At 60.2% G+C, this 27,761-nt stretch overlaps 1 protein-coding gene across 5 annotated transcripts in view; it reads right to left on the reverse strand.

Annotated features, from left to right (window-relative positions):
- ANKRD11 (ankyrin repeat domain containing 11) overlaps positions 1-27,761 on the reverse strand; it is a 125,126-nt gene that overhangs the window by 59,510 nt on the left and 37,855 nt on the right. Inside the window, exon 1 of one of the 5 annotated variants that reach the window (XM_083851767.1) lies at positions 15,286-27,710. The exons of 3 other annotated variants lie outside the window; for them this stretch is intronic. The gene's annotated coding sequence lies outside the window, so the exon portion shown is untranslated. Of the gene's footprint in view, positions 1-2,167; positions 2,258-15,285; positions 27,711-27,761 lie in introns of those variants that run through there. One more of the 5 variants, XM_083851768.1, reaches the window with a different exon arrangement.

Here is a 27,761-nt window from a genome sequence, read left to right on the forward strand (position 1 = left end):
CAAAAAACAACATTTGATCCTCAGCTCAGATAATTTCAAAATCCATCCGCAGATGCGTCCCGCCTTACGACAAATGAAAACCAGGGAGCGATGGCTACGCAGCGATTAACTGCAGCCGCTGGCTCTGGCGTTGGCAGCGTCTCGCCGGAGAACGAGACCGGCGGTGGACGCGGCCGGCCGCCTGCAGGCACCACCGCGCGCGGCCCCGAGCGCGACGCTTACCGCGGCTTGAAGCGCACCCGGCTCCGTCCTCCCCTCCCCTTCTGTCCTGTTTCTGCTTCTGCTCCTGCTCCTGCTCCTGCTCCTGCTCCAGCTCCTGCCTGCAGCCAGGCCCCCGGCCGGGCGCGGGGACCGTGCCAATGTCAGCGTGACCCCGCAGCCGCCGCCGCGGGTCGCTTTGCGGGGTCACGGCGCCAAGCGGAGCGGGACGCGCGGCGCCCACCTCGCCCCGCGGACGGGGCCGCCCCGGCGCCGCACCTACGGCCCGCGGCAGGGGGAAGATCGCGCGTGAGGGGCTCCGAGCACATCTGGCAGATCGAGTTCCAGCGTCGTCGGGTTTTTTTCCTGCTAACGGAGCGCCGGCAGCAGAGCCGGCAGGAAGTTCCAAAGACCATCGGCGCGCGCCCGCAGGGCACCCAGTGCCGGTAAGGTGACCCCCGGCTGCGCCGAGCAGCAGTCGCTCGCGGCAGTGTCACTTACGGCGCGAGGGGAGCGGGTGACCTGAACGTCTCCCGCAAGAATAATCGCCTGCCGAAGGCGAGGGCTAACACCTCGAGAGGGGCCGCGGCTGCCTCCTGGGAGGGCGACGCTGCCGCCCCGGGGAAGGAGCCCTCGAAGGACCCGCGGCTGCTGCACGGAGCTCCCAGGGGCGGCCATCGGGGAACTCGGCGCCGCCTGGAAACGCAGCCGGACTTCTCCTCTTGACCAAGCCACGCTCCCCGAAGGATGCGCCCCCGGTGAAGGGAGGCTCCAAGGCAACGGAATGCAGTTTGCTGGAAAGAAAGGGGAAAGCTTCAAGCCTGACATAAGCCAGGGCTCGGATTCCTCCCCAGCACCGTCGCTGCACCGCAGATAAGGCTGCGTCAACTTTTCCATTCCAACGCTCTCCCCTCTAAGGTTCACAGTCAGAGCGAAAACGTTTTGGTCAGGTGGAAACTTCACACGCAGACTCCCCGGCCAGGGAGCCGCCGGCATACACGAAGCCCTTGGTTCGGTGTAACCCACCGAGATGTGCTTTCCCTGCACCGGGAAGGGAGAAGCTCGCCTCTCCCCCATGAAATTCCTGCCATTCCTGCACGGCAGATAACCCCACAGCCCGCCTCATTCCCGGCGGCAGTCCCGCAACGCCCCCGTGACGATGGCAGCGCGAGGTGCTGGGCCACGAGCAGGACAAACCTGACCCAGCAGCGGGCGCGCGATGGAGGCACCGCGACCTGGCCCCGGCTCCAGAGCACCCCAACCCCACGTCACCGGCCGGGCACCGAGCTCAGGCCCGAGACGTGGCTTTGGAGAGGAGGAAAGGCTCCGGCCACACGGGTTTCTCACCCGCAGCACCCACCGGGGGCTGCAGGAAGGGGCAGGACGCGAGGTGCCAGCCGGTGCCTGGAGCAGCGGGGTGCAGCTCCCTGCGCTGCCGCGCGTGCCGCAGGCTCCTCCGGGAACATTTCCCTGTTTTTGCACTGTGACGGAGCGGGAGCCAGAAAACCCAGCGCGCAGGCTGCCAGCTCATACCCGTGTGCCATATTTTCTTTATCTTTTTTTTTTTTATTATTATTATATTTTTTGAGATTCTCCATTTTTAAGGAAGGCGCTGATGTCTGCGGCCAGGGGCTGCCGGCGGTGTGCCCGGGCGCCCGTCCCCGTGCCGGCACCGCACCGCGCGCTGGGGCCGTGCCGGGGCCCGGTGACGTGCGTGGGGGATGGGGAGGTATTTCGGTACCAGCGAGCGCCGCGTCCCCCCCCCCCCCTCCCCGCACGCTTCACTGCAGTTATCCCTGAAGACAGAAAAATTTGTGCTTGTTTTTCTGCTGCTGCTGCTGAGCAGCTAGGAAATATCTCCCGCTACGGAGAGCCGGATAAAGCCCTGGCTCCCGGAGCAGCAGCAGCTGAAAGCAGCTTCCCCCTCCCGTCCCCACCACCACCACCATCCCCATCGCAATTTCAAGACCTTGAATTTACGGAGGCTGGAGTGAAAGCGACATCGGCGCGCTTGCCAGCCGCAGAGGAGCTCTGAGCGCTGGCGGTTTATCACGTTTCCCCCAGCAGATACGCGCCGGGGAGCTGCCTGCACCGGCCGGGACTTATCGCAAGGCCGGGTCGCAGCCGCTTCCTCCCTCCCTCCCTCCCTCCCCGCAAGCTCCGGGACCCGTCTGCGTTCGGCCCCCGCGCACGCGGCCGCCGCCAGCCCGCAGCGCGCCTTCCGGGGCAGCCGTGCTCAGCCGAGGGCTTGGAGCAAGCCCGGGCTTCTCTATTTCCAAGTTCAAATGAAAAAAATAAATAAAATACATGTTTGGAAAGGAGAACAGCCCGGCCACGTTCTTCTTCCTCTTTTAGACCTCGGGGTGCCGGAGCACGGCGCGGCTTTCGCCCCCCGACGCCGCTCGCGTGCCCTGCGCGGGGCTGGAGGTCCCCCCTGGCTGCGGCGCGGCGCAGATGCCCCCCTGCAAACCAACTTTGTTCTTTCTGGAGGGAACAGACAGATTGCAGGAGAAAACTACAACCCAGCCGCTGCCAAATCCCACAGATTTAGTTATTAGTAGGCAATTAGGAGCCGTTATTAACGCTTCCTACTACGTTAAGCTCCATTTGCACCGCATCTCCGCGCCAGCCCGGACGTCGCAGCCGGAGCCGCTCTCCAGCCCCACGGCGCACGTGGGGCCAGGGGTGGAAAACGGCGTCCTCCTGCCCACGTCTCCCGGCCCCGCAGATGTGCTTCATGCACTTGTCTCGCAAAATAAAATTGGAAGTAAAAAGACAGAGATTAGAAAGGGGGGGGGGGGTAAACAAGAGTGCCGCCGCACAAAGGAAAAACAATTTTGCTCTTGTTTTTTAGCTCACAATCAACATCGAAGCTATTCAGGAAACTGGTGCGCTGCCCTCCAACCAACTTCAATTAGGGAATTCAAAATCAGCCAGACAAAAGAATGCCTGGGAGTTACTGCACCGCACCGCGATATTTTTAGCAAGAGCTGGGAGGCTGTTTGTGGGACGCTGCTCTGCTCCCGCTGCATTCAGCCTTTGTATTTACATTCGCAGGACAGCTAAGATTTACTAGGTCAGAGGGAAGGGGAGACAAGAAGCCGCGTGCGCGGCTCCGATCGTTTTGCTTTCTGACGCTCTCGGAAGGTATTTCAGGGAAATCTGGTCGGCTCCAGGGCGAAACAGGACGAGCTTTGCCTCCACGCGCCTCAGAAGCAGTGCTGAGTGCTTCTGAGCAGTGCTCAGAAGGTGCTGCCGCCCCCGGCGAGCCCAGAGCCCAGCCCCGGCCGTGTCCCCCCCACCCTCCGGGTCAGCAGATGCCAGTCAGAGCCCGCAGAGCGGTGACACCCGGTGACACCCGGTGACACCCGGTGACACTCCTTTCGAGGCAGGCCACGGGCTTTGTCGCGGGAAGACAATCGCCAAAAACAAAGGGCCACAGGAGTCGGCCAGATCCCCGAGCTGGAACGAGGTCTGGGTGAAGAGGAGCGCGACCAAGCCCCCGGGGGGGCGGGGGGAAAATGCTTGGGTTTTTTGGGGAGCTGTTCCCCCAGGAGCCGTCGTCGGGCACGGGGTGGCCCTGAGCGGAGCGGGGCGGCCGGGGCGAGGGCCGGCTCGGGGCGCTGGCGGCCGCGCTCCTCCAGCGCAGCCCCCTCTTCCGCTCCCTCCCACCACTGCGGCAGCGCAGATGGCAGCAGCGTGACCTCGCTGTTCCTGCCTCCTTGTTTTGATCCTGCAGCCTTGATTGTTCAGGCTAATCCCACACTCCGAGCCTTGGCTGCCAGCCAGAGCTGTTATTAATGGCACAAAAGCTTCTCATTCCAGCTACTTCTACATCCGCTAATGCTGTTGTTCCCTTCGCTCGCTCCCCCTCTCGCCACATTACAGGCTGGAGCTGGAATACATTTTCCGAGGGGAAGAGCCCCTCTCCGATCAGCCCCGCGCACCAAGGGCTCTGCCAGGACCCTACGAGACGAGCTCAGCACCTCCGGCAGCAAGCGGCGGTGCCGGAGCCGTCACACCGCCCTGCTCACCCCGGGATCGTCCCCGAAGCAGGGAGCAGTGCGGGGACGTGGGGAGCTTCCAGCAGCCCCTGCGGAAGGCGCAGGGCCCCCGGGAGCGCACAGGGCTGCCCGAGGCCGGGGTAACCAGAGGCTGGATGGAGCCCGAGGACGGTGGCGTCGCACGGCAGGCGCCGGCTGCTCAGGTGGCACCGAGACGCCGCTCGTCCTCCTGCCCCCGCTGTAACAACCGCTAGGTTCAGATGGGTGCTGTAAGGCTCTAATTAACACCACGCGCTGAGCAGAGGCTTCGAACTCTCCGTAATTTACCCCTTCACGTGCCAGCCTCACAGCGCGCCTGCTCGTCCCGGTGGAGCGAGGCACCAAAAAGAGCCCGTGCGGGGCCGGGAGCCGTGCCCAGGTCCAAGCTCTCCGTCCCTGCGCCCCACAGCCCCCCGCAGCCACCCCTGCCCATGGGGGGGGTCCGCAAGGGCGCAGTCCCTGCAAGCAGCCAGGCACGAGCCCGCGGGTCCGGCTGCACCCCGACAGCAGGTACACGTACCCCAGGCTGCGGGAACGCGGTGCGGGCACCGCTCCTGGGGGCATCTGCCCAGCTCTGAGAGCGGGCTGTCGTCGTGCCGAAGGGATTCCCTCTTCTGCCCTCGCTGCTTTTCAAAAAGCTGGGAGGGAGGAAGGCTCCCGAAGTCATCTCCGGCCCTTTCTATAGCAACCCCGGTGATCTGCCCCCTGCAAGAGGCGCCGAGCAGCTCTGCACCCCAGCTTTGCACCGTCCGAGTAAATCTGACTCCAGCGAAAGCTCGGGGACCCGCTGGCTGCTCCTGCTGCCGGCAGCGGCTTCGTGAAAGCCCCGCTGGGCAGGCAGAGCTCGGGCAGGGCTTTGCACGCGCCTGGGATTAACCCCGACAAACGGAACATTTTCTTGAACTGCTCAAATCCCACCCCCTGGGTACGTGCGGAGCCGGGCGCTGATCCCCAGCACCCCGGGCTGATGGCGCGGGTGGCCGCCCTGCCCCGGGGGGGCTGCAGGTGGCCGCGGGGACAGGCGGGCTCGGGGCAGGGCAGGTGGCACGCCGGCAAGGGAAAGTTCTTGCCGAGCGTGAAACCATTTCCCTGCCCCGCCGGAGGAAACCTGGTGCCTGTTCAAAGACACCGGGCTTCGCTTCTGAGGGTGCAAGAGGCTGAAAATAATCTTTATTTTTAAACTGCTTAACGGTCATGGGATCAGGCACAACAGAAGGAGAAATCCACTCGGAGGGGATCGATCCTTCCGGGGCTCAAGTGGCACAAAGGGCCCCCAGGAGCAGCAGCTGGGTGATGGGCCCGGGGGAAGCAGGGCTGCACCCCGCAAGTCCTGCAGCGGGCACCTTGGAGAGTCTTACGAAGTCTTACGCAGCCTTAAGGGAGATACTTGAAGTAAGAACAGCAAAAATAGGAAATAATTCAAACTAATAAAATCAATCATTTCCAAGGCCGAAAGGATTTGCTGCAATCACTTCAGCCACCAGCCCAACAGGCGACAGGGCTCCCCACGTTGTCTTCTGATGCAAACCGACCACAGCAGATGTAAAGCCTGCATCCCGTCCAGCCACCCGCAAAAACCGGGCGCCGAGGGTCCTGAGCGTGCTTTGACATCACGTGGAGACCGCTGCCTTAATGCTCGTCACGTCGCCGGCACCCGTGGTCACTTCCTAGGGGATGCAGTGGGAGGCCCCCGGGGTGCCCCCATGACGCTGCCCCCACCGGGGACGAGGTCGGACTGCAGGGTGGAGGTGCTCTGCAGACTGCGACCACGAGTGGCCGAGCAAACAGCTCTTGGGCTCTTGGCTTCTGGCGTGGCCATGGCACCAGCTCCCGGTGAAGCCACGGTTCATGAGATCGTTCTCCAGTTCTGCACGCGCATCCTGCCCCAAAGTTCGGCCCTGCGAGCACACGGGCAGGGGAGAGCGGACAGAACAGGGTGGAGGAAAACGAGCGATCGTGGTCCGTGTGATCAAAGGGCACAAGCACCGCGGAGATAATCTGCGTGCTGCCCTTCACAACCGGGCAGCAGCACCAACCAGATGGGTCCTTAAATGGGATTAAGAGGAAGACGGCACGACGACATCCAGCCCCTTCCTCCGGGGCTGGAAACTCGCCCCGCTCGCGGCCGAGGAAGGCTCCGCCGTGGGGAAGCAGCTCTCTGCTTTCGCCTCCTTTGTTCTTCCCAGCCGCTTCCTCCCTCCTGGTTACCTTACAAACCTGCCATCTCTGGCAACTCCTCTTCTCTGGCAAGTCTTTGAGGTGCACATTATACAAGATACACAAAAATAAATTGTTTTTAATCCTCCAGACTCTAGTGCTTCCAAACAAGGATCTTAAAGAGCTTTACAAACAATGGATTAAGCCTTAAGACTCCCTGTGAGGTAAGGAAGCGCTGCTTTTACGGACGCCGAGGAAGGTGAGCGAGGCTGAAGGGTGAAGGAACGCAACCCCATAAGCAGCGCAGCCCTGCTTCCGCGCAGGCGGGCACGCGCTGGTCTCCCACCGATCCATCATCCACCCACGGATACCTTTTGCCTTTTCACTCCAGGCTCCGAAGGACTGAAGGACACCGTGCGCGTCTCCAACGCCAAACGCACGATCCCACCGCTGCCTATCAGGACTGCTATTACGAACGCGTGGCCAGACGCAGCCCCGGGGGCTGCAGCAGCCCCGGGGGTCCCTCCTCGGCGACTTCCAGGCAGCTCACCGGGTGCGACCCGGCGGAGGAAGGCACCTCCTGCCTCGCCCCCCAGCCTTACGGCAACGGGGGGGGGGACACGGGCTCTGCACCCTCAGACTGCAACCGCCACGCATCCCTCGTGCGCATCCCGGCCCGGGAAGCCCGTACGCTCCTTCCCAAATATATTTTGCATACATCTTGTAAACAAGTTTTACATCCTTTTGATCGGCTCTGCAGACGGCTTGTCCACGAGGCGGGGAGGGGGAGGGAGACTTCCTGTTCCAGCGCTGCAACTGCTCCGAGCAACGCGCCGCGTGCGCTCGGCCCCTGCCCGCCCTGCGAGCAATGAGGAAATTTTCTATTTTGGTGGCTTTTTCATCACGTAGACGTAGCAAACGGGCCGCGCTCCAGTCCAGCACCGCTGCTGACCTGAATGTATTTTTTATTCGTTTTAAACCGGCAGAGCGATTTGCCGTTTGGAAAAGCCAAAACTTTTCCTGGCTGCCTGGCTTCTGGGTTTCCTCGCCGTTCATCTGAAAGCAGGCATTTTTTGCAACGAGCCTTGTTTACAGGAAAATCACGCTTCTGCGTGCGGCGAGGCACACCTTCGGGGCTTCTTGCCGTTGCTTAGCCGTTGAGGACAAACCCGGTTCCTGCCTGCCCACGGGCAACCAGCCAAACGCTCACCAGCTGACGCCTCGGGGTGCCTCGCGGGGCTTCACGTGCCCAAAGCCCCTCCGAGGACCGACCGGGCGACCTCCCCGCGCGCCGGTGCAAAACCACCCGGCTGGTGCCGGCGGCGTGCCGCCAGCCCAGGCTGCAGACGGCCGGTGCCTGCCTCCGCCGGGAAGCAGTGAGCAGCCGCGGGCTCCCAGCCCCAGCGCCGCTTCCAGGAGCCGCCCGCGCTCTCGTGACTCCAGCTCACCCCTTCCACCGCCGCCCCGTGCCAGCTCGCACGAGGAGCTCGTAAAAGCAGCAGCGTGCTGCAGGCGGCCGAGCTGCAGCCCGGGAATGTTATGTAGCCGGTTACTGACGGCGCTTTGCGTATTGGGTTTCAAACCCGACGTGCTTCTACACGCTCCACGTCAACAAGGGGGGGGTGGATTGTCAAAGCAGAGGGAAGCCTTCCTAACGCGAGTCATTAGCTGTGCAGCGGGCTACCAGGTGCGCTGCGAGGGCCCTGCAGGGCTGTTCCTGCATCCATTTCAACCCTTCCTTTTTCAGAACAGCCCCGGTTCCTTTTCCCATCATTTTCCCATCGTTTTCCTCCACCATACGCGGTCTGCGAGCGGGCAGGAACGCCTCGCGTCCGTCAGCGAGACGAGCAGCGGGAACCTGGCAGGTTTCAGATCCCGAGCAGGGAGGAAAAATAAACACAGGATAGATTCTTCTGGGTTAAACCACTTGCCAATTCAAGGGAAAGCTTTTTTCTTTTTCTTTTTTTTTAACAAACAGAACATATTACATGAAGCTGTGGGTGTGCTACTCTTACAGATGCTCTCCGTGAACCAAAATTTGCTGAAATTATTACAGAAACATTCCACCACCTCCCAAAATAAGCATCTCTGTGTATCTTTGCCTGGTTAAACGATGAAAAAACCTGCCTAGCGGAGCAGTTTCCATTTCCTAGCACACTCCTACCAGGGCTGCGCTCGCAAGTAAACGCACCGACCTCTTCTCAAAGAAATCAGTGTTTGCCGCTCCTTAGAAATGTGCAGGGCTCTGGCTCGCTTCCATTTCACCCACTTCTGAATGCGGCGCTCCCCACCCCCAGACAACCGCCCCCTCCCGCAGCATGACGGCTGCCCGAAAGCGCCGGGAGCGCCCCGGCTCCCCGGGGAGGCCGGGCTGGGGCGACGGGCGGAGGGACGGGCATTTGGGACCCACTTGTTGCAGGGGCGCCTCCCCCGCGGCCCAGCTCCTGCTGACCTCAGAAGCGCCGTTTTTTTCAAGCGCTGCCCTCGCCCCAGCTTTTCCAAGCCATTGTTTTTGGCACGTTTAATTCTTTCTTATTTTTCCTGTGAAGGAACCGTGGCTCGAAGCCCTTCCGACGGGTTCTTGCAGTTACTAGAAGGATCGCCCCGCAGCCTCGCTCTGTTTTTCTGTCACCGCTGATGTGGTACACAAAGAATGAGATTTTTCAATTTGTTTTGTCTGTGAGCCAAAAATTCCTTTTAATGGATTGAATGTGGTGCCTGTGCTAGTCTCTCACCGTTCCAGCCCAGCTCTCACTTACAACAGTTACTGCCTACAACGTGGAGCTGGCCCCCTTTCGCAGCAAAACAAGGCCAAACCAGCTTGAAAGCATGTTTGGAATCTGGAGATTAATTCCATGTAAACTAACGCATCCAAATGTCTTTGTACAGCTTCAAAAAGAGCTGCCTGATCCCCACGAGAAGTAGGGCAGCGCGGGCCCACGCGCTAGGACGGGGAGGTGGCGAGAGCCGCCTCCATTTTGAAGCTCTTCGCCTGCGCTCGTGACCATTAGGGGACGAGCGCCCGGCCGGGCGGCCGCACCGCGGCCCTGCGCCCCTGCAGCGGGGCAGAGGGGCCGGGGCCGGGGGGGGGAGCCCCCTGAAAAAGCCTCCCGAAAAACAAAGGAGCGGCTGAGCCTCCGCGGAGGCGGGTCAGGAGGTCGGGACGGCTCCCAAAGCTGGCCTCTCCCCGGGACGCGGGCGCTTTTGTTCGCCAGAAAACGCTGGGAGAAACAAAGCTGCGGGAGGACGGGGAGGGGTGGGGGGGGGACGCGCCGCTCGCCGCCTCTGCGGGACGGGCTGGGGGCTCGCGGCCCCCCGGCAGCAGGGCAGGCACAGCCCCGGCCAACGGCTCCGTGCTGCTCACCGCCGCCTCCCTCCCTCCCTCCCTCCCTCTCTCCCCGGGAGATAAATTATTCAGAATGAAACCATTTTAAACTCTGCTGGGATGCTGAGCGAAGCTAAGATGGGTGGTGCCGCGCAGGAAGCCGCGAGGGACGTTACCAGAAACCCGCGCCTGCTCGTACGGAAAGCGGCGAGCGCGTAGGGCGGCGCTGGGCCAGCCCCCGCCACGCAGCGTGCCTCGCCTCGTTCCCACGCCTCGCGGCGTCGCCGGCGTCAGCAGGGATCCAGCCCGGAGAGCGGCGCCGAATTTCTGGCGGCCACGCGCCGAGAGCGGCGCGCACGCCCGCGGACAGGCCGCCGGCCTCGTGCGAGGCCCCGCAGGATGCGCGCGCCGCTGCCCGCCCGGGGGGTCCCCGGGGTGGCCGCAGCGGCGGCTCCAAGGCAGCGCGAGGTGCTGAGCCTCGGGAACTGTCCTGCAGCCCTGCCCCAAGCTGGCTTCCCGTCTCTCCCAGCTCCTGCTTCACCATTATTTTGGTAACAGCCAAGCGCCCGCGTGCCCACGTTTTCTCCCCGCTTGCGCGACAAAAAGCGGCAGGGCAGGGTTTGCACCGCCGTCGCCCCAAGCGGGCGGCGCGATGAGGGGCAGTGCCCGGAGCCTGACGGCCGCCAAAGCCCCCGCTGGGTGCTGGCACTGCCTGAGCACGGGGAGAAGCGAGGGGCAGCGGGCGGCGTGGGCAGGATGCGGCCACGCGCTGGCGTACGCTCCGCGGGCGCCGGGCTGGCATCACGCGGCCCCGCCGCACCGATGTGCCTGGGTCGGCAAAGGGAGCATCGAGGAAGAGGGAGCTCAGGGAAGAGGCAGCTCAGGCGGCTTTGTGTGGGTTTGTTTTAAAAGGAGGAGACAAAATAATTAAACGGCCTGGAAACTCTTCTGCATTAAGAGTCGGCGCAGCGCTGAGCAGCCAGCGCTGACAGCCACGGGTGAAGCCCTTGAAGTTACCATGGCAGTTGATGCAGCTGCTCGCCCACTCCTTCTTCAATAACGCGGGATTATTTTTTCAATGCAATTCAACTACAAACAAGCAAACGCCGCTGAAGGGAAAAGTACTCGCTCGCACCACGAGAAACCCTCCGCCCTTCGTCTCTGCCCCAGGCAGGCAGCGGAGGAGCGGGCGGCAGGCAACGCGCAGCCAAGGCAAACACGCAGCGCTCAGCTTCGCTCTCGCCCTCGCCGGGGAGGGAGGAAATTTAAGAAGCAGATTCCAGATTTCGGCATCCATCTCGGCTTCCCTCCCCCTCCCGACCCGTCGCCCCCTGGGCCCCAAGCGGTCATTCAGCTGCTCCGTCAGCTGAACGCTGCTGCGCTAGCTTCCTCCCTCAAGCCCCGGCCCAGCAAGCCTCCCGGCACGCGAGACGTCGGACGGGAAAGCCAAGTCTTCTCGGGCTGCGCCTGGGCTCCTTTTAATTAAGCGCGCGGGCAGAGAGCCGCTCGCACAGAAGCGTTGGCTCTGCGAAGCCCAAGCCGGCAGCACCGGCAGGGGCAAGTCGGAGCAAGACGAGACCCAAACAAAGGCAAGCAAACACGGGCTGCGAGGGAGGAGCAGGATACAACCGCGCTGACCTGCCCAGCTATTATTTTCGCAATCTAGAAACTCCTACGGCCAGCGCGGAGGCTTCGTGGGCCCGGGAGCTGCCTTGCAGCGGCCTGCCCAGCGCAGCCAGCCCTTCCCCACGCGCAGGCAGCGCCTTTAAAGCGCTCACAGGCTGGATTTGGCGGCAGTGGCTTCCAACAGGCAGCGGGGGCTGAGGGGACCGTCCCCATGGCAGGCACCCTGCTCCTCGTGGGACCTGCCCGCGGCCCTGCTCGGGGCTGGCGGCACAGGGGTGGCCTCAGCGGCGCGTACCGCTGCCTCCGCCCAAACACTGCTCCCAGCTCCTAATCCAGCGTAAATCGTCACAGCAAACGCTCGCGCTACAAGCCTCCAGGCTCTACCAACAAAGCCGGGCTTGCACGCGGGCTGTGAGAACCGGTTCCATCAGCTGGAGGAGCCGCGGCCGCGCTCGGGGAGCACGCTCGGGCTTCGCAGGACTGAAGCGAAAGCAGCCCCCGGCTCCGACACCAGCCAGCCCCGGGCAACCCGAGCCGGGGAGCACGTTGCCGCGCCACAGGCCAGGAGGGAACGGCCACCGGGGACCTCTGGCAGGGGGCAGCTCCGGCCGAGATGGGGACACACGGTGGGGCCGTGGCGCCTTTGTGGCCGTGCCACGTCGGTGCTATTGTTTCTCGGCCTCCCCTAATCGCCGCGCTCTGCCCGCCGCCGCGCTCAGCTGCGGCTCTTTGTGCCTCCCTCCGCCGCCTTCTGCTTCTGTTTGTCCTTTTGATCCCTGCCTCGCAGCCCGCGCTGCCGCCCCACCCCCTGCCTGCTTTCCACTTTTATTAGGGTGCGAGGAACAATGCCTCTCAGCTGCGGGGCTTTGGGGCTGCTGGCGTTATTTACCGAGAGATCCCCCGCCTCCCACCGAAATAAAGCAGCGTTTTTACCTCCACCGAAGCACTCCCTGGTTGTTTCCAGGTGGAGGCAGTTAAAAAAAGCTGCCGGCACATTAAATGCATAAAAATGGGATCAGGAGCGCAGTCCTTGGACAGACAGGCAGAGACGAACAGCACAGTTTGTAGAAGTTATCCCGGAGCCTGGTCGTAAAGCAGCCGTGGGCCAGATTAACGCCGTGCTGGCTCCTCGTGTGCGGGGTGCCCTCCACGAGCACATTTTCCTGGACCAGGCACGACGAGCGACCGCTTGCTTTCCCACCTGACTTCCTCCGGCTCCAAAGCAGTACTCCAATTAACGCACGCCCTCCAAACTTTTAATTTCGAAGCTCTTTGAGCCGGGCAGCCGAGGGCAGGTGCGAGCGCACAGCCCCCAGCTGCTGCCCCAGGCTGCGCAGCGCCGCCTGGAAAGCCCGAGGTGGGGACGGAGACGAAAAGCAGAGCTCAGTGAAAGGGCTCCGCCAGCCCGGCACAGCCTTCCTGATCCCCCGGCATCACAGCACCGCCCCCGGGAAGGGAGCAGAAAGGACGAGGCTGCAGGGTCTGCAGAGGGAGAGAAAGGAGAGCGGTGCCCCCGGGAGCGCCCCGGCACCGCACAACCGCAGGGTGCCCACGGGAGGCTGCCAGGGCGCCGGGACGCTGGGCCAGGAACTCAAACACTTGGAGCCCTGCTGACGCCAAGCACACGGTCAGGTTTTGGGACGAGGGAGGATGACCGCGGAGGCCTGGGAGCTGCCCAGCAGTGAGTGCAGCGGGAGGGAAAGCTTCGCACGCCGCACGGCTTCCTCGGAGGGGATGGGGATTAACTGGGTAGATCACAGCCCTCAACCATCCACCTTTATTTCCTTGCCATCGTTACGCCTTAAATAATTTAAGGCAATACACAACCACCAACAGGCCCTGATTTCAGTCAAAGAGTTTCCGTGGTTTTTTTCTGTTTGTTTGTTTTTTAAGGAGAGTTGATTCCATAAAAATACCTGCAGCCCAGGGGCTGCTTCGGACGCTCCCACGTCACACGTTTGTCTGCTACCGAGTAAATATTTCAACAGCTTTATTATAAAGATATCCTTACAGCGTTCAAACGAGCAGATTCCAGAAGCCTTCCCGCATCGGAGCAGACGGACGGGCACTGTGCACGCATGTGAACAACAGGCAACTACTCGCGGTGCAGCAACCACAGGAGGTGCATCGCGAGCTGTTGTGAATTCCCCGAGAAAGAAAGTTACACGCGTCACGCTGAGTAATTTCAAAACAAAACTATTGGTAACGTTAGATTATTTTTTTCAGTTACTACACCAGGAATGCTTCAATCTTCTATTTTAAGCAGAAGACAGATTCCAGCTCGCAGCAGCCAGCACCGCTGCCAGGCCGCCCAGGCTCAGCGGCGGCCCCACTGCAGCTCGGGCCGGCCGCGGGGCTGGGGTCTCCGGGAGGGTTTCGTGTCCTCCTCCCACACGTGCCGACCTCCTCAGCCTTTGTGTTGGAAAGAAGGCAGGTTTGTGGCACCCCTTCCTTCTGCGGTTTCAAAGCAGAAGCAAAACCCCGTTGCATTTTCACCTTCAGAAGACGCCGAGAACTCAGGGACTGGCGGGGCCTTCTCCAGAGCCATCTCCGTGCCCTCCCAGAGGGGGGCCAAAACCCCTCCGGACCGTGGGCAACGCAGCGATAACCCCAAGCTGCAAATTTGTCCATCTCCTACACTAGCCAGCAGTTTCCAAAACTCAGAACTTCATCATCCCCGACTGCAGGCACGAGGTGCCAGAGGAGCGAAGGCAGCGCAGCCTGCCCGAGGCCTCGGCACGCTCCAGGGATGCCTCACCAGGCACCGAGGCTCATTCGAGCTTCTCACAAGCAGAAGGGTGCCCCACAAGCTTTTCGGGCTGGTACCCACGAGCCAGCACCCACGGCAGCCCGACCCCAGAGCAGGGGACCCCTGCAGCACCCCCCTCGAGGTTGCCTGGGCCCCACCTCGCCGAGCGGCCCAGCAGCAGCAGCAGCAGCGCCGCTGGTTCAGCTTCTAGGAAGAGGCCGCGAGCCGTTCCGTGTCCGTCGGTCACAGGTGGGTCGCTGCGAGCACACCGCGACATTTTCAAAGCGGTTTTGCTTCGTTTCCTTTTTTTTTGTGTGTGTGTGTGTGTCTACGAAGAGAGCATTCCTGCCTTCATTAAGCACCTCCGTTTGGCCTAAACGCCGCGAGAAGCGAGGCTATAAAAAGAAATCACGGCACTGCAAACAGGTGTCTCGAACGAGCCGTTTTTTAAACACCTCCTCGGCTAGAGCCGTGCTGCAGCAGAGCAGGGCCCGCTTTGCCCCCTCGCTTAACGTGGGGCCGAGTCTTTGGGTCAGGACGGGGCTGCCGGCGGCAGCAATTCCTGCACCCAGCCCTCGCCTGCAGACAACCGGCGGCACCTCCAGAACCCCCAGGCGGCCCCGTCCCTGCGGTGCTGAGCAACGTGGCCACGACCGCCCTGCATCTCCTTCTGCTGGCAGCCACGGCGCTGCCGCCCGCCTGTTTTTAACCTGCCACCCGTCTGTTTTGGTTTGGTTTGTTTTTTTTTTACCAACCTAGGTGCTGCGGTGCCCGAGCAGGAGCTGCTGCTCGCCCCCAGCCGTGCCCAGCAGCACTGGGGGCCGGATGGCGGCAGGGACACGGGGCTGGGGCTTTCCTGCCCACGCTGCTGAGCACGGCTCCCACGCAGGGTTTTTTTTTTCCCTTCTTTTTTGGCAGGGAGGGAAGAGAAGGCTTCTTCAGCAGAAAGCACAGGCGAATACAAGTCGCTGAGCATGGAGCTCCCCCTGAGCACAGCCACCTGCACCGCCAGGTCAGCTCCCACCGCCCCCCCCGGACAAGCCACCAGCCCGCACGAAACCTCCGCTCACAAAATATCAGTTTTTAAGCGGCAATTACGGCTCGACTCAAACAAACATCTTCCAATTACTCCACGCACGTCACCAGTTTTCCCCTCGCAGTTGCGTGCAGCCGAGTGCCAGGAATACCTGCTGACACGCTCGGCGCAGCGCTGGCCGGCCTGCTTCTCTCTCCATTTTCTCAGGCTTCCTTCCTGGCTCCTTTCCAGCGTTCCCATCTCTCGCAGAGGATCCTGTTTTCCTTCATCGTCTGGGTTGTCTCCTCCTCTTCCTTCTCATCGCCACCCACTCGGTGTTTTTTTTTTTTCATCTTTCCCAAGATTGTGTTTGCTACATCCTCTCGCCGCGGCCTTCTCCCCGGCACCGCCTCCGCGCGGCATGGGGGGGAGCGCCCGGCCGAGCACCCCCAGGGGCCGGGTACAAAAACGTTTTGTGTGTTTGGCACCCAGGGGCTGTCCTCACACCCTAACACTGCCCAGCACGAGGAGGATGCGGCGCAGCCATTTTCTCCCAGCCTCCACGGGGCTGCCTCCTCCTCCCAGCCAGCGGGACCAGCGGCCTCCTCTGCCCCCGTACCACCCTGCTGGGCTCCAGAGCTGGTGTTTGGGGGATTTATTTTGCAGCCCCCACGCTCTGCCGGCACCGCGTGCCTCTCCCACACAGCCAGCCTCCCCCCCGAGCCCCCCGGGGGCCGGAGGAGCTCCCTGAGCTCCCTGCTGCAGCCGCTCGGCGCAGCCCCGCCGCCGCCAGGGCGCCCTGGAAGCGAGCTGTGCTGCGAGCAGCAAGCCGAGCGCGGTGCTGAGCCTCCCCTTCCTCCTTCCTCCGCCCTAACCCGGATCGAGAAAGCCACGTACAAGTAAGAGCTCTCCTGCAAAGCCTCCTCCGCGCCGAGCTGGCTGCGAGCAGATCTCTATCTCCCCCCGCAAGTCTGACACCACCGGCTCCAGAAACGTCTGTGCCCTTTGGTGCCGGGCACTGCCTTACCCACGGCCACCCCAGCTCGGCAAGGCACTGGGCGCATTGCTGACGACGCAGCGATGCAGGCGGCCGCAAACCTCCCTCGCCCGGGCACGGCCCCTGCCTTCCACGGCAAGAGCCAAAGGAGCACGGGAGCCCCGGGTGGCTCCTGGCTGCAGCCCCGCGCTCGACAGCGGCTCCGCTGCAGCAGCCGGAGCACGGAGCGGGCTCAGGGGGGGCTTTTTATCACCAGACCGCACAGACGCAGCCCCTTGGATCCAGCACGTTAAACTTCAGGCAGCGCCGGGGGAAGCTTCGCGCTCTTGGTCCTGCTGAGCCAAAACGCGAGCAGGGAGAAGAGCACCGCTCGCCTCTTCTTGGGGGCTGGGGAGCTTTCCTTTTCAGTTTTGTTCTGGCACTGAAATGAGGGCCTCTGGCTCAACACGGCAGGGCCTGGCCTATCCTACAGCCTCCGTCAGTGCCCCCGCGCACTAATGGCAAGCCACAGGGCTGATTTTACCCCATGAGAGACGACACCCCCCGGGCCGGACAGCAGCATGCCCACCTGATGCCCGTTTCCAGCGCCCAGCTGCCTGCGCCGGGGGCACGGACAACGATGGGGTTTTGGGTGGCTTTCGAGGAAGGAGCCAGGGGCGCCCAGCTCCACGGCACGGCTGCAGGAGCCCAGGCAGAGCAGCACCTCCCAGCTCCCCGGGGCTGAGCACAACAGGAACCCCTGCGTGGCCCGGAGGGCAGATAGCATCAGCGGGCTGTTACACCCCGCGTTTCCTCCTCCGGCAGCACGACCCAGGGACGCGCTCTGAGCCCCACCAGAAACCAACGAGCCCGTGCTCCCTGCGGTGACGGCCCCGGGTGACCTCGGCTGCACCCCGCTGCTGGGGGGGGGACCAAAGCTGAAGGTTTCTGCTCAGCTCTGCGCCGGGGCCACCGCGGTCCGCAAGCCATCGGGGCGCCGGGCCACCCGCCCTGCAGCTGGTAATGCCCGCGGCTCCTCCGTCACCTGCACGGCTTCTCCCCAGGCCCAGCTGCCAGCTGGAGCGATTCACGTGTTAGGGGACGGGCCCGGCTGAACGCCCACGGGGTGAGAGCCTCCCTCGGCCCTCGCACGGGCACGCTGAGCCCGCGGCCGCAGCTCCACACCACGACCTTAAACCTCCAACACGGTGAGGATCCCCCGCCCCACCGCAACGTCCCCAAGGGACTTCAGGGCGCAGCTGCTGCCCCTGCTCCAAGCGTCACCACAGCGCCCTGGCTCCCAGGGCTGCGAAGCTGCCCCAGCCTCCAAGTTCCACAGCCCAGCCGCCAGCGCAGCCAGGAAAATGGCAATATTTCTCCTTCATCCATTTCCTCCTAGCGGGGCAGCCAGCCGAATGCTATTCCTTCCTTTATCTGGAACAAGCTAGGAAGGGAGAGGTTCCTTATCTTACAGAGAGCGTTAAAATTTTACCGAAATATCAACTATCGGGCCCCCAGCATTTGCAGACACGCCAAGAGCTGAAGATCAGCTCCGAGCACAGCGAAGCGAGAACCAACAGCAAGCTCCACAAGCGTGTTTCATATCACGATTTCCACACAAAAATACCGTTCTAATTAATAACGTTACGACTACCCAAGGCATGCCAGCCTGTGCTACTGAACGTTAAGCTCTTATTTAACAAGCTCTGAAACGGCTTATGGGAATACCTGCGCTTCTGCGAAGGCGCAGAGGACTCGGGTGGGTCTGGGCTTTGCCTTCTGCGTTACCTCCGCTGAACACCATTCATTTAAAGCCCCGAACTGCATCACCGCTTCGCTGTCAGAAGAGAAGTGCAAACGTCGTGTTGCTGTGCTTTGGGACAGGCGTACTAAACACGGAAAAACGTCGGAATCTCCTCCGTTGGGTTTCCTGCCACCCCCCCCGACGCTGCTTGGGGAAGACAAGCCGCACGCCGGCCCCATGGCACGTTCAGGCTGAGGGGGTCCTTGCAAGGAGGGCACCCCGTGGGGCACCTCCCCAGCACAGAAACCCTGGGTGAGAACCACGTGGCCGGGGCCGCCTGGGTGCCAGCCACCCTCGTGCCACCCCCCTGCGCCAGATCAGCCCCCGGCCCACGTTTAAGCACTGGCAGAGCCACCACCCAGAGGCAGGCACCGTCACCGGGCCCGAGCAGCTCTGCAGGAGCTGCTGCTCCTCACCCACGTTCACACCCCCCTGCTCGCTCCGCGGGGCCCTGGCAGGGGTCGTTTTCCCGTCCCGTTTCACACGGGAAGCCCATGGGCGAGCGGGGGACGAGCCCCGAGCGCGGCCGCCCCGTCCCCTCCCCGCCGGGAGCCCCGCACACAAGGGGACATTGTCCCGGCTGAATGACGAACGGCGTTGTGACGCCGAGGCTGCAAAGCGCGGCAGACAGGTGCAGGGAAGCTTACCAAATTGGCGCGCTGCTCGCCGGCTCGGGGAGAAGCCGACGGCTGCTGGGAACGCGCACACAACGGCGGTGGCAGCCTGCATGCTTCCCGTCGGCACCGGGGCTGCCCGAGCCCCCGCACGCCCCACGCCTTCAGCCCCAGGGACTGATTTCGAGAGAGAAATCCCATGGTCCAAACGGAACAACAGGACGCGAGGAGTGGGGAGGGGGGAAAAGCCCTGCAGGCTGAGCGCAGACACATCTCGCGCTCGCCGGCGAGTTCCCAAGCAGAACGCTTGCTATTTCTGTCGCCGCATCCCCAGAAGCTCCTTCTGGGTTTGCTCCATTTTCCCTATAAGGGATTTTTGAGCCGAGGAGGAGAGCCCGGCTGACCGCCGGCACGCTCCCCACACCGTGTGCCGGCACCGGGCCAGCGCCGCGCACCGACCAGGGCCCCGCGACACCGATTTCTTCCGGTACCTTCGGGGTTCTGCTTTGTTTTTGAAGGCACGCTACGTGAATCATTCAACAGAAAGCAAACAGCCAAGGCCTTGGCAAGCCCCAGCCGGCGTTCAGTACCTGCCCGACGGTTAAAGACCCCTGCCAGCAACCTTCAAGGTTCTGCCCCAAAGCGACACCACTGAGCTCTTCTGGCCCGTCACCAACCTGCCGCGCTGCAAATCAGACCCGGGGACTAATCCAGCCCAAAAGAGTTCCCGGCACCCGAAAAGCTCCCCCCTCCTTTTTGCTTTTAAAAAAGCCTGCGGTCCCCATCCCAGTTCCGACAGGCCTGCGGGCAGCCGTGCCAGCGCAACCCATGAGCAGCAGCTCAGCCCGCGCTGCGGCAGAAAAAAAACAGATGGAACAGAGTTTTCTCTAAGCCTATTAATCGCTAAGAGTAGCGCCAGGAACTGCAACGTGCAGAAAAGGCCTTCGCTTCCTCCACCCCGATAAACGCATTTCTACAACCACTGTTGAGGCAGGAGCAGTATCGCATGGCCCAACCTAAAGCTCGGCCGGCTGCGGTGCAGGGAAGCACCCGCGTCCCTCGCGCAGCGCCCGAGCAGCCCCGCAGACGAGCGCCGGGCCGGGCCGCTGCCAGGGACCAGAAGCGTGTTGGAACAGATGAAGGTGACTCACGGAGAGGAGACGGGCACGGCGTGGGCTGCGCTGCCAGGAAAGCTCCCACGGGCGGCCAGGTGCGGAGGGACGGAGCCCGAGGAGCGCCCGCGCGCAGCAGGGAGCCGCGTGCTGGGGCTGCTCATCCAGCCCAGCCACACGGCACGGCGCTCGGAGGCACAGGCTGGCTCCTGCTGAAGTCACAGGAAAGCTGCTCTGCCTTTAAAAAAAATTATATATATTTACATGCATCGGCAGACGCGAGAAATTCCTCTGCTCTGGCTTCCTGGACGGAGCAGGAAGCGAGGCGGCGAGCAGCTCGCCGCATGCGTGGCCATGTGCCTCCTGCTCGGAGGGAGGGAGGACGAGCCGCATGCAGCCCGGGCACCCCCAGCAAACGGCCCCGGACCCTGCTGGGGCATGGAGAGCCCCGGTGCAGCTGGGACACGGCACCGCAGCGAGGGAGCAGCCCCAGGAGGAGCAGCAGCCCTCGACCCGGCATCACGCCGCTGCGCCCGCTCCTTGCCCGTGCCTTCTCTGCGCTGCTTTTTCCACGAGACAAGGTGACGCTCCCCAAGCGGCTGGTCCCCGTGCCCCTGCAACGCCTGGTGGCTGCTTGGGATTTCAATACGAGCTCCACAACTACAGTGAGCTGACACTTAGAGGCAGCTCCTTACAAAGTTAACGTCAAAAAACCCTTTCCTTCTGAGCCGGGGGTACCTCCCCAGCAGTCCCATCCCATGGATGTGTGCTGAGCTGGGTGCTTTGGGGCCGTTTTTGAGGACATTGAAGACGTGCCCACCACAGCCACGCCAGGAGCCAGCCACACGCACGCTGCGGCCGAGCTCGGCGCTCACCACGGACAACAACTGCACGCGAGCGAGCAGGGATCTTGCGCCCTAACTTGGTGCTTTTTCAGCTGCAGCCCCCAAACCACGCTCCACGCAAAGGGGAATTTCCACGGAAAGCCGTTCCTACGAAGGCAGCGGAGGCTGGGCACCGATCCACAGGGCGCAAACACGAACAGCCCTGGGCTGCATGGGCAGAGCCCCACAGCACGCAGAGCTCGGCAGCCCCCCACGTGCCGGAGCTGTGGGTCCTGATCACTCCTGAGATAAGGCCCTGAAGGGGTCTCCACCAAAGGCAAGTTTTCTGGCCCAAATGCAGAGCGCCAGCCGGCAGGACCGTGCGTGGCGCTGCCCCCTCCCTCCCCACGGCAGCCCTGTAGAGCAGGAGCCCGCTCCTGGGCACAATCCCTCACCTCCCGCCTTGAAACAGGGAAGCTGCCCCCGGGAATTAAAGCCCTTGCTGTGGGACACGTTAGCTGCAGGCACACAGTGTGTTTTTTCTGGGTTTCACCCAAAGACCAGATGGTTCAGAAACAAGGGGTCTGAAAAATTATCTCCTTTTCTCAAAGCAGCAGTTCATTTGGGAACAAACCTCTGGGCAGTTCCCGGCTGCCCGCCTCGCTGGGCATGCTGAGAGTATCTTTTGGCTGAAAGCAAGCTTTCATGTGTAAAAGGTTAACCACATTTACACCTTAAATACCGTACTTAAAAGCATCCAGCCTAACGAGCTCCTTAGCAGTGCCTCCCAGGAGGTGGGACAACCCAACTGGTCGGGCTGGTTGCTATATAAAGCAGCAGCTTTGCCGTTTTCGGCTTTTCCATTAAAGATTAAGTCGACCAAGTTCTGCTGGGGTTTAGGAAAAATACTGAAGGCACCAGCCCCAGCGGTCACGCCGCTTGCCAGCAGGAGCCGGGTACTGTTCTAGTACGGGACCAAGGTACCCAGAGCCTCCCCAGAGGGGCACTCGGGCGCTGGCACCGCACGGGGAGCACGGCCCTGCCTCCACAAAGCCCCACAGCAGCTCCCGTGCCCGCCAGCACGGCAGCAGGCAGCTCAGCTCCCTCCCTGCAAGGGGATGGAGGCAGCGAAGGCAGGGCAGCGCTCGCCTGCCGGAGCAAGGCCCAGGCGCGCTGGTAACAGCACAGCCCCGGCACGGCGGCAGCGCCTGTTCCACCGAGCGGCAGGAACGACTTTGGGATTTTTCTTAGAAATTGCGTATCAGAAAGTCAACTGCACTTGAATGTCCCGAAAACTTCCCCTACTTGTCACGTCGGGACCCCACGTAACAGCGCCTGGCTCTACAGCGAAGAGACAACACCGAAGAAGCCAGCGCTGTTTAAGTAATCGCCTTCCCTACAGGAAATTCACAGTGACAAGTAGATGAAACCCGCTGGAAAAACAAAGTGCATGACTTGGTGAATCCTGAGCAGCTGGGCACTGCAGGTAGCAGGGGATGAGCAGCCAGCAGCACAGCCCCCCGGGAGCGGGGGTCCCTCCCTGCACAGGCACCGAGGTGCCAACATCTCGAACCAGCCCCAGCGTCACAAAGCGATGGGGAAAAAGGCAACGAGGACAGGACTTTGTCCCCTTCGCAAGGTGCCTGCAGACGGGAACCGGTGGTTGTGGAAGACGCTGAAAGGTACTGCTTGATGGACCACGGCGGCTCCGGGTGCCGCGCACGAACATCGCACGGGGTCACGATGCGGGCTCAGAGGAGGCTGCAGCACGAGGACGAGTCCCCTGGCTGGGCTGAGGCTCAGAGCACTCGAGGCAAGGAGATTTTGCACAGAAACAATTGACATTTGGAAAAGTTTAAATATCAAAACTGACTCCTCTGTAAAAACCAAAAATAATCCATACGTAGCACATGACGTACCCCTGGCATTTCTGCAGCTTGAATCAATCTCCAGTTAGGAAGCACTCTTCCCCCAGTCCCTGCTTGGTCGTAAAGACACGTCTTGACTCGAACTCGGGGAGGACCCCGAGCCCCAGCATTTCAGCTGCGTTAATGCATTCCGTGCTAAGATCTTCGGTTTATCTTCATTTCCACACAACGCTTAAACACTTTTTTAATTTCTCAAAATCTAATTAAAGATCACACATGCGCATTACCAGCTATGTTTATTTCACCTCCGCTACGAGAGCACAGTGGGACTTACTGTTTGATACTTCAGCGAACTAACAAGTTAAGGTTCTTTGACCAGACCAGGAGTTAAGACTCCACAGCAACACAGCCTGCACATTGCCCGATTTTTCCACATAGATCTTAAGCCTTACCGTCATTTATCATCCAATGGCGGTTTAGGATCTATAGCACAATAAATATTAAAAGGAAAAAAGACCGGTGAAGTCAAACGTGTGCTTTTTGAAGGAACGCAAGCCCTAAGAACAATCATTGTTTTACGTACTTCGAGTTGTTCTTCACTGTGCTGCTGTATTACCCTCTTAATACGCATCTGCTAAGGAAGAAACATTCTGGTTCTAATTACAAAAGGCTTTCAAAAAAGATGGGTTTCAAGTTAAATATTTTATTTATTTGAAAAGAAATATTTCTAGAGGTGCCTCAAGTAAGAAATTGTTTAACATGTGTTTTACAGCCTTTCCAAACTCTTTTTATGGTCCTGGAGCCTGTCCACATTTGTGGAAAAAATGCAATGTTTCAGCTTCGATTTATCTATTATTTCAGTGTGATGTTTTAAAGCGCTTTAGGAGAGGAGAACACATCCACACTTTGGGTCATTTCTTTCAATTAATAAATGAAAGAAACCAATCTTCTTCTGTTCAACGGGGACCTTCAAACCGCCAGAAGTTAGCTTTCTCCAGGCGCTGCTCTTGGCCGAGACGCGGCCCCGCTGACTCCCACCAGGCTGCTCCTGGTGACGGTGGCACCGGTGACACCGGGCCCGTGGTGGGGACGAGGGCAGCCGCCGGGAGGTGACGGTGCCCACAGACATGCCCCTGCTCGAGCCTCCTACCTCAACTCCGCAGCTCTCTGTTGATGATGCTCAAATCAAAGAGCATCCCGCAGCCAGCAAGGCAGGAGAAAAAAAGTGCATAATCTTCATTAAAAGATAAGCTCTTAATAGCCTGTGCCCACGCCTCTGATTCCCATTTACAGCTTTGTGCTCCCTACAGAAAGCCCCAGATGGCCGGGATGTTCTCGTGTCACCGGCAAGAAAGCTGAAGTTTGGGGCGAGGATTCCTACAGTTTGGGGCGAGGATTCACAGCGGGTTGCTTTGTTTGTGTGTGTGTTTATGAGACAGACCGATAAACAAGATCCACAGAGAAAGGACCAGAGGGAATTAGAGATGGCCAACAAACATCTATATTGAACGCACCCTGAAGGATGGGCACAACGCCGCGGAGAGGCCGAACACGGCTGCCCTGGACAGGCACCGTGTGCCGTTCCCCGAACCCACGTGCATTTTGAGCCCAGTTTCCCGAGGATCGGGGCTCGGCCAGGGAGGATCCGCGGCCGCCTCGAGGCTCCCTGCGACGAGCAGCCCGAGGCCGAGCCCTGCACGCGGTAAGGCGGTTCTGGTTTATTTTTAATAACTCCATATCGCTTCCTCGGGGAACTGTAAAAACTGAAGCGCTCTCTACGCGAAACCCTGAAAGCAAGAAATCACAACACACAGCAGAGATCTCGAATAACTTGTCACTCTGTGCGCTATAAAAGAGTGGATGGGAGAAAGCGAGGAAAAAAAATCAAGGAAAATAAAAAGCAACAAAGAAATGGGCCAGAAGAGTCCCTGAGCCAAAAGCCTCGCTGCTGGGTGCCCTCAGAGGGTCACCCTCACCGGGCACCGTCGGGCTGAGATGAAGCGTTCTGTAACGTGGTTGTGCTCAAAGGCAGGGAACCGCTATTTAAAGACAGTAACAGGGAGGGAAACGTGAGCTGAGGCTGCCCTTGGAAAGGCAGGGCCGGGGGACAAGGGCACCCACCACCCAGCAAGCTCTTCTGCACTAATTGCTCATTTATAATTAGCTGATGAGAACAGTTGTAGAAGCCATTCTAAGAACTGCCAGGCCTGAAAGCAGGGTCCTTCTGAAAAGGCTTCATCTGTGAATTCCTGTGAAGCGCGATGAAGGCTGCCCCAGTTACGTTAGCAGTTGTGCATTCAGTTACTGCCAGGAAGGAAACGAAACGTGCTGCAAGAAGCTGCGACACCCCACGCGTGCGTCAGGTCCCGAACTCTGGCTCGTCACTCCAAAAACCACTTACCAGCAAGTACTTTACTAAGCAGAGAAACCCACCCAGCACCGCAGAAGCTCCACTCTCACCCTACCCTGCCCAGCCTTGCACTTCCAGCTCCGGCTGGCAGGTCTTTCAGACAAACTTCCATCTCAAACCCACTGCTGAAGTGAAGTTCTCTATTTCCCCTGATCCTCTCCCAAACCCTTACGCATCATCTCCCAGGTTGCAAGCATGGCTTGGTTCCCAAATGCGACCGCTGGAGAGAAAGGGAAAAGAGCAAAACACCCGCACGTTTGTCAGCCACCTCTCTGCCACCTCTGTGAGCATCAGCGATGCTCTCCCTGCCCCGATCGCTCCATCGCTCTCGGCACCGTCCCCACAGATGCTGGGACGGATCCGTCGGGGTGCTGAGCCACCGGCAGCACGCTGCCCTGCTCCCGGACACCGCGGCACTCAGCGCCCATCGGCGCAGCCACCTGCGTGCCTGCGAGCACTGCCAGCGCCGGCTGGTAAGCACTGCCTCTGACCAACTGGGACATGAATGGGACTTTCAGCGTGACCTACATTTCTCCTGCGACTGCAACCGTGCTCACGGGAAACTGAAACGGAAAAAAAAAAATTTAAATGCCAAATCAGAAGCAAAATTAAGCGGACAAGACAAGGAAGAACAGAAGCCATCTTCTAACCCAGAACAGCCTGGGACGTAGTTAGCACTGATACAGTGTTAAAAAATTCCAGAATCTTCTGTGGGAAGGAAATGCCATATTAATTAGTTCAATGAAAAGATGAAAAACTAATTGTCTCCAGCTTGGGAGGGGAAGGGGGACAGCACTGGAACATGGCTTCAGCAGCACTCCTGGCGAGGAGCTGATAGAGAACTTGGCCTCGGCAGAGAGAAATTCAGTTAACCAGCCACAGTATCAGCGCCTGCCTTGCTATCTGCCTGCAAATAATCCCAATTTTGGGGAACCCCCACAGCCAGCCCATGGCCAGCAGCCCCGAGGTGCCGCTATCTGCTGCCAGCAGCCTCCGGCACCGCTCCGCAGCCGGCCTGGGGAAGAGCCCGCGCGCACCCCCAAAAGGCTCCTGCGCTCCTCTGGCTTGCCACTTCTAGCAGCCCTAAAAAAGAAATACTTGGAAGGAGAATCCAAAATATAAGGCAGGGCACACATCCTGTTTTCCTAAAGCTATACGGTCTGTTACAAGAGTGATCTGCCAGTAAGCGAGCCAACACCAAGATGGGGGCAGCGCCCGCGGTGGAGGGAAGGTGTTTTCAGTGGGCTCAGGCCAGTCAGGATTCGAAGGTTTCGGAGCACGCTGCTCCTCTTAACCCAACAGAAGGGAACCGAGTTTAGCGATTTATTTAGGGTTTCATTTGCTAATTTGCAAAAACAAGGAGAAGTCTTCCTCTGCTCTCCAGCATCTCCCTCGGAAAGCTCCTGCCAACACGCGGTGCCGCTGCCAACAGCTCAACCCGACGTGACCCAAAGTCCTCCCTCCTGCGCCACCGCGGGCTTCTGCTGCAGGAAGACAGCTGAGGAGGGGTTTGGTGCACGCCTGACATCACATCTCTGTAAAAACGAACCCAGCAAAAACACAAGATACACCAGGTGATAAGCGGGGCTTCAACCAGCTGAGGCTCAGCTAACAAGAAAGTTGCCCCGTGATTCAAGCCTGAAAGAATTTGCACACGCGCTACAAAAACCAAAGCAGATTAAACGCTTAAGAAGTAAGGTAGCCTATTTTCCTCCTTCCCCTCAACACAGCTAAAAATGCTACTTTAAAATGACTGCTCTCAGTTTTAGTACTGATGATAGCTAGGTCACAAGCCAGCCTTGGAAAGTTTTACTCAGCAGCAGCTTTAGAAACCATAAATTATCTTTAGACTACGTTTACGTGCTCCCCTCCTCTCCAGAGCATGGCTGCCAACGGCACTTCTCAAGGCTTCTCTTCAAACAGCACCAAAACTTCCCCAAATCGAGGCCGAAGCCTCGCCCAGGCACAGCAGGGACTCAACACACCTACCTTCGGGTTTACTTGTGTCAAGACAAGAAGCAGCAGCGTGTGGCTTGCCCCAGCGCGGGGCTGAGCCGCAGCCCTGCCACGCACGCGGTGCTGCCCGTAGGGCACCGTGAGCATCTCCACCGCCACCTGCGAGCTGCGCTTCTGCTGCGATGGAAAAAACGAGCACAAAGCAAGCAAAGCAGGGGCACGCTCTGCGTGCAGACCGAGCCTGGGAAGCGTCAGATGAACACGACTGCTTTTGAACGCTTCTGAGCCGTTCCTACAAATCTAGAGCAACGGAACAAGAAGTAATCAAGTGTTTTGTTACTGAAGGCTTTCTCCTTCCCTCCCCTTTGGGTCTGCCAGAGACTTGGCAGCAAACTTTAGTCCCGAAGGACTTCAGTTCCAAAACCGGGACTAAACCCAGCAGTCTCGCTCACCCCGCACCACCTGGGTCCATGCCGCGATGCGCTCGCAGCCCACAACACGCAGCCCTAAGGCAGGCCCGCGGCTCTGCATCCTCGTGTGCACAACGTGGACGGGTGCGTGGGTCACGAGGGTGAGCAACAGGACAAGTACCACAAAAGAGTGAAGTTTGGAGTTCTTCCTTTCACCCAAAGTTTTCGCGTACTAATGCGGAAGGAAGCAGGAGGCTGATTTGGGACAACCCTCACCGGCACAAGGACAGTGATTTCACACAGTGAATTCCAACACAAGGACGGCGATTTCACGTAGCCACTTCCAACACGAGGACTCCAATTTCACAGATTCACAGATTCACAGATTTCTCTAGGTTGGAAGAGACCTCAAGATCATCGAGTCCAACCTCCGACCTAACACTAAGTACTCCACTAAACCATATCCCTAAGCTCTACATCTGAACGTCTTTTAAAGACCTCCAGGGATGGTGACTCCACCACCTCCCTGGGCAGCCCGTTCCAATGCTTAATAACCCTTTCGGTAAAGAAGTACTTCCTAACATCCAACCTAAAACTCCCCTGTCGCAACTTTAGCCCATTCCCCCTCGTCCTGTCACTAGGCACGTGGGAGAACAGACCAACCCCCACCTCTT

This window comes from Anser anser (genome assembly GCF_964211835.1).
Source record: "Anser anser genome assembly, chromosome: 11".
NCBI classification, from domain to species: domain Eukaryota; kingdom Metazoa; phylum Chordata; class Aves; order Anseriformes; family Anatidae; genus Anser; species Anser anser.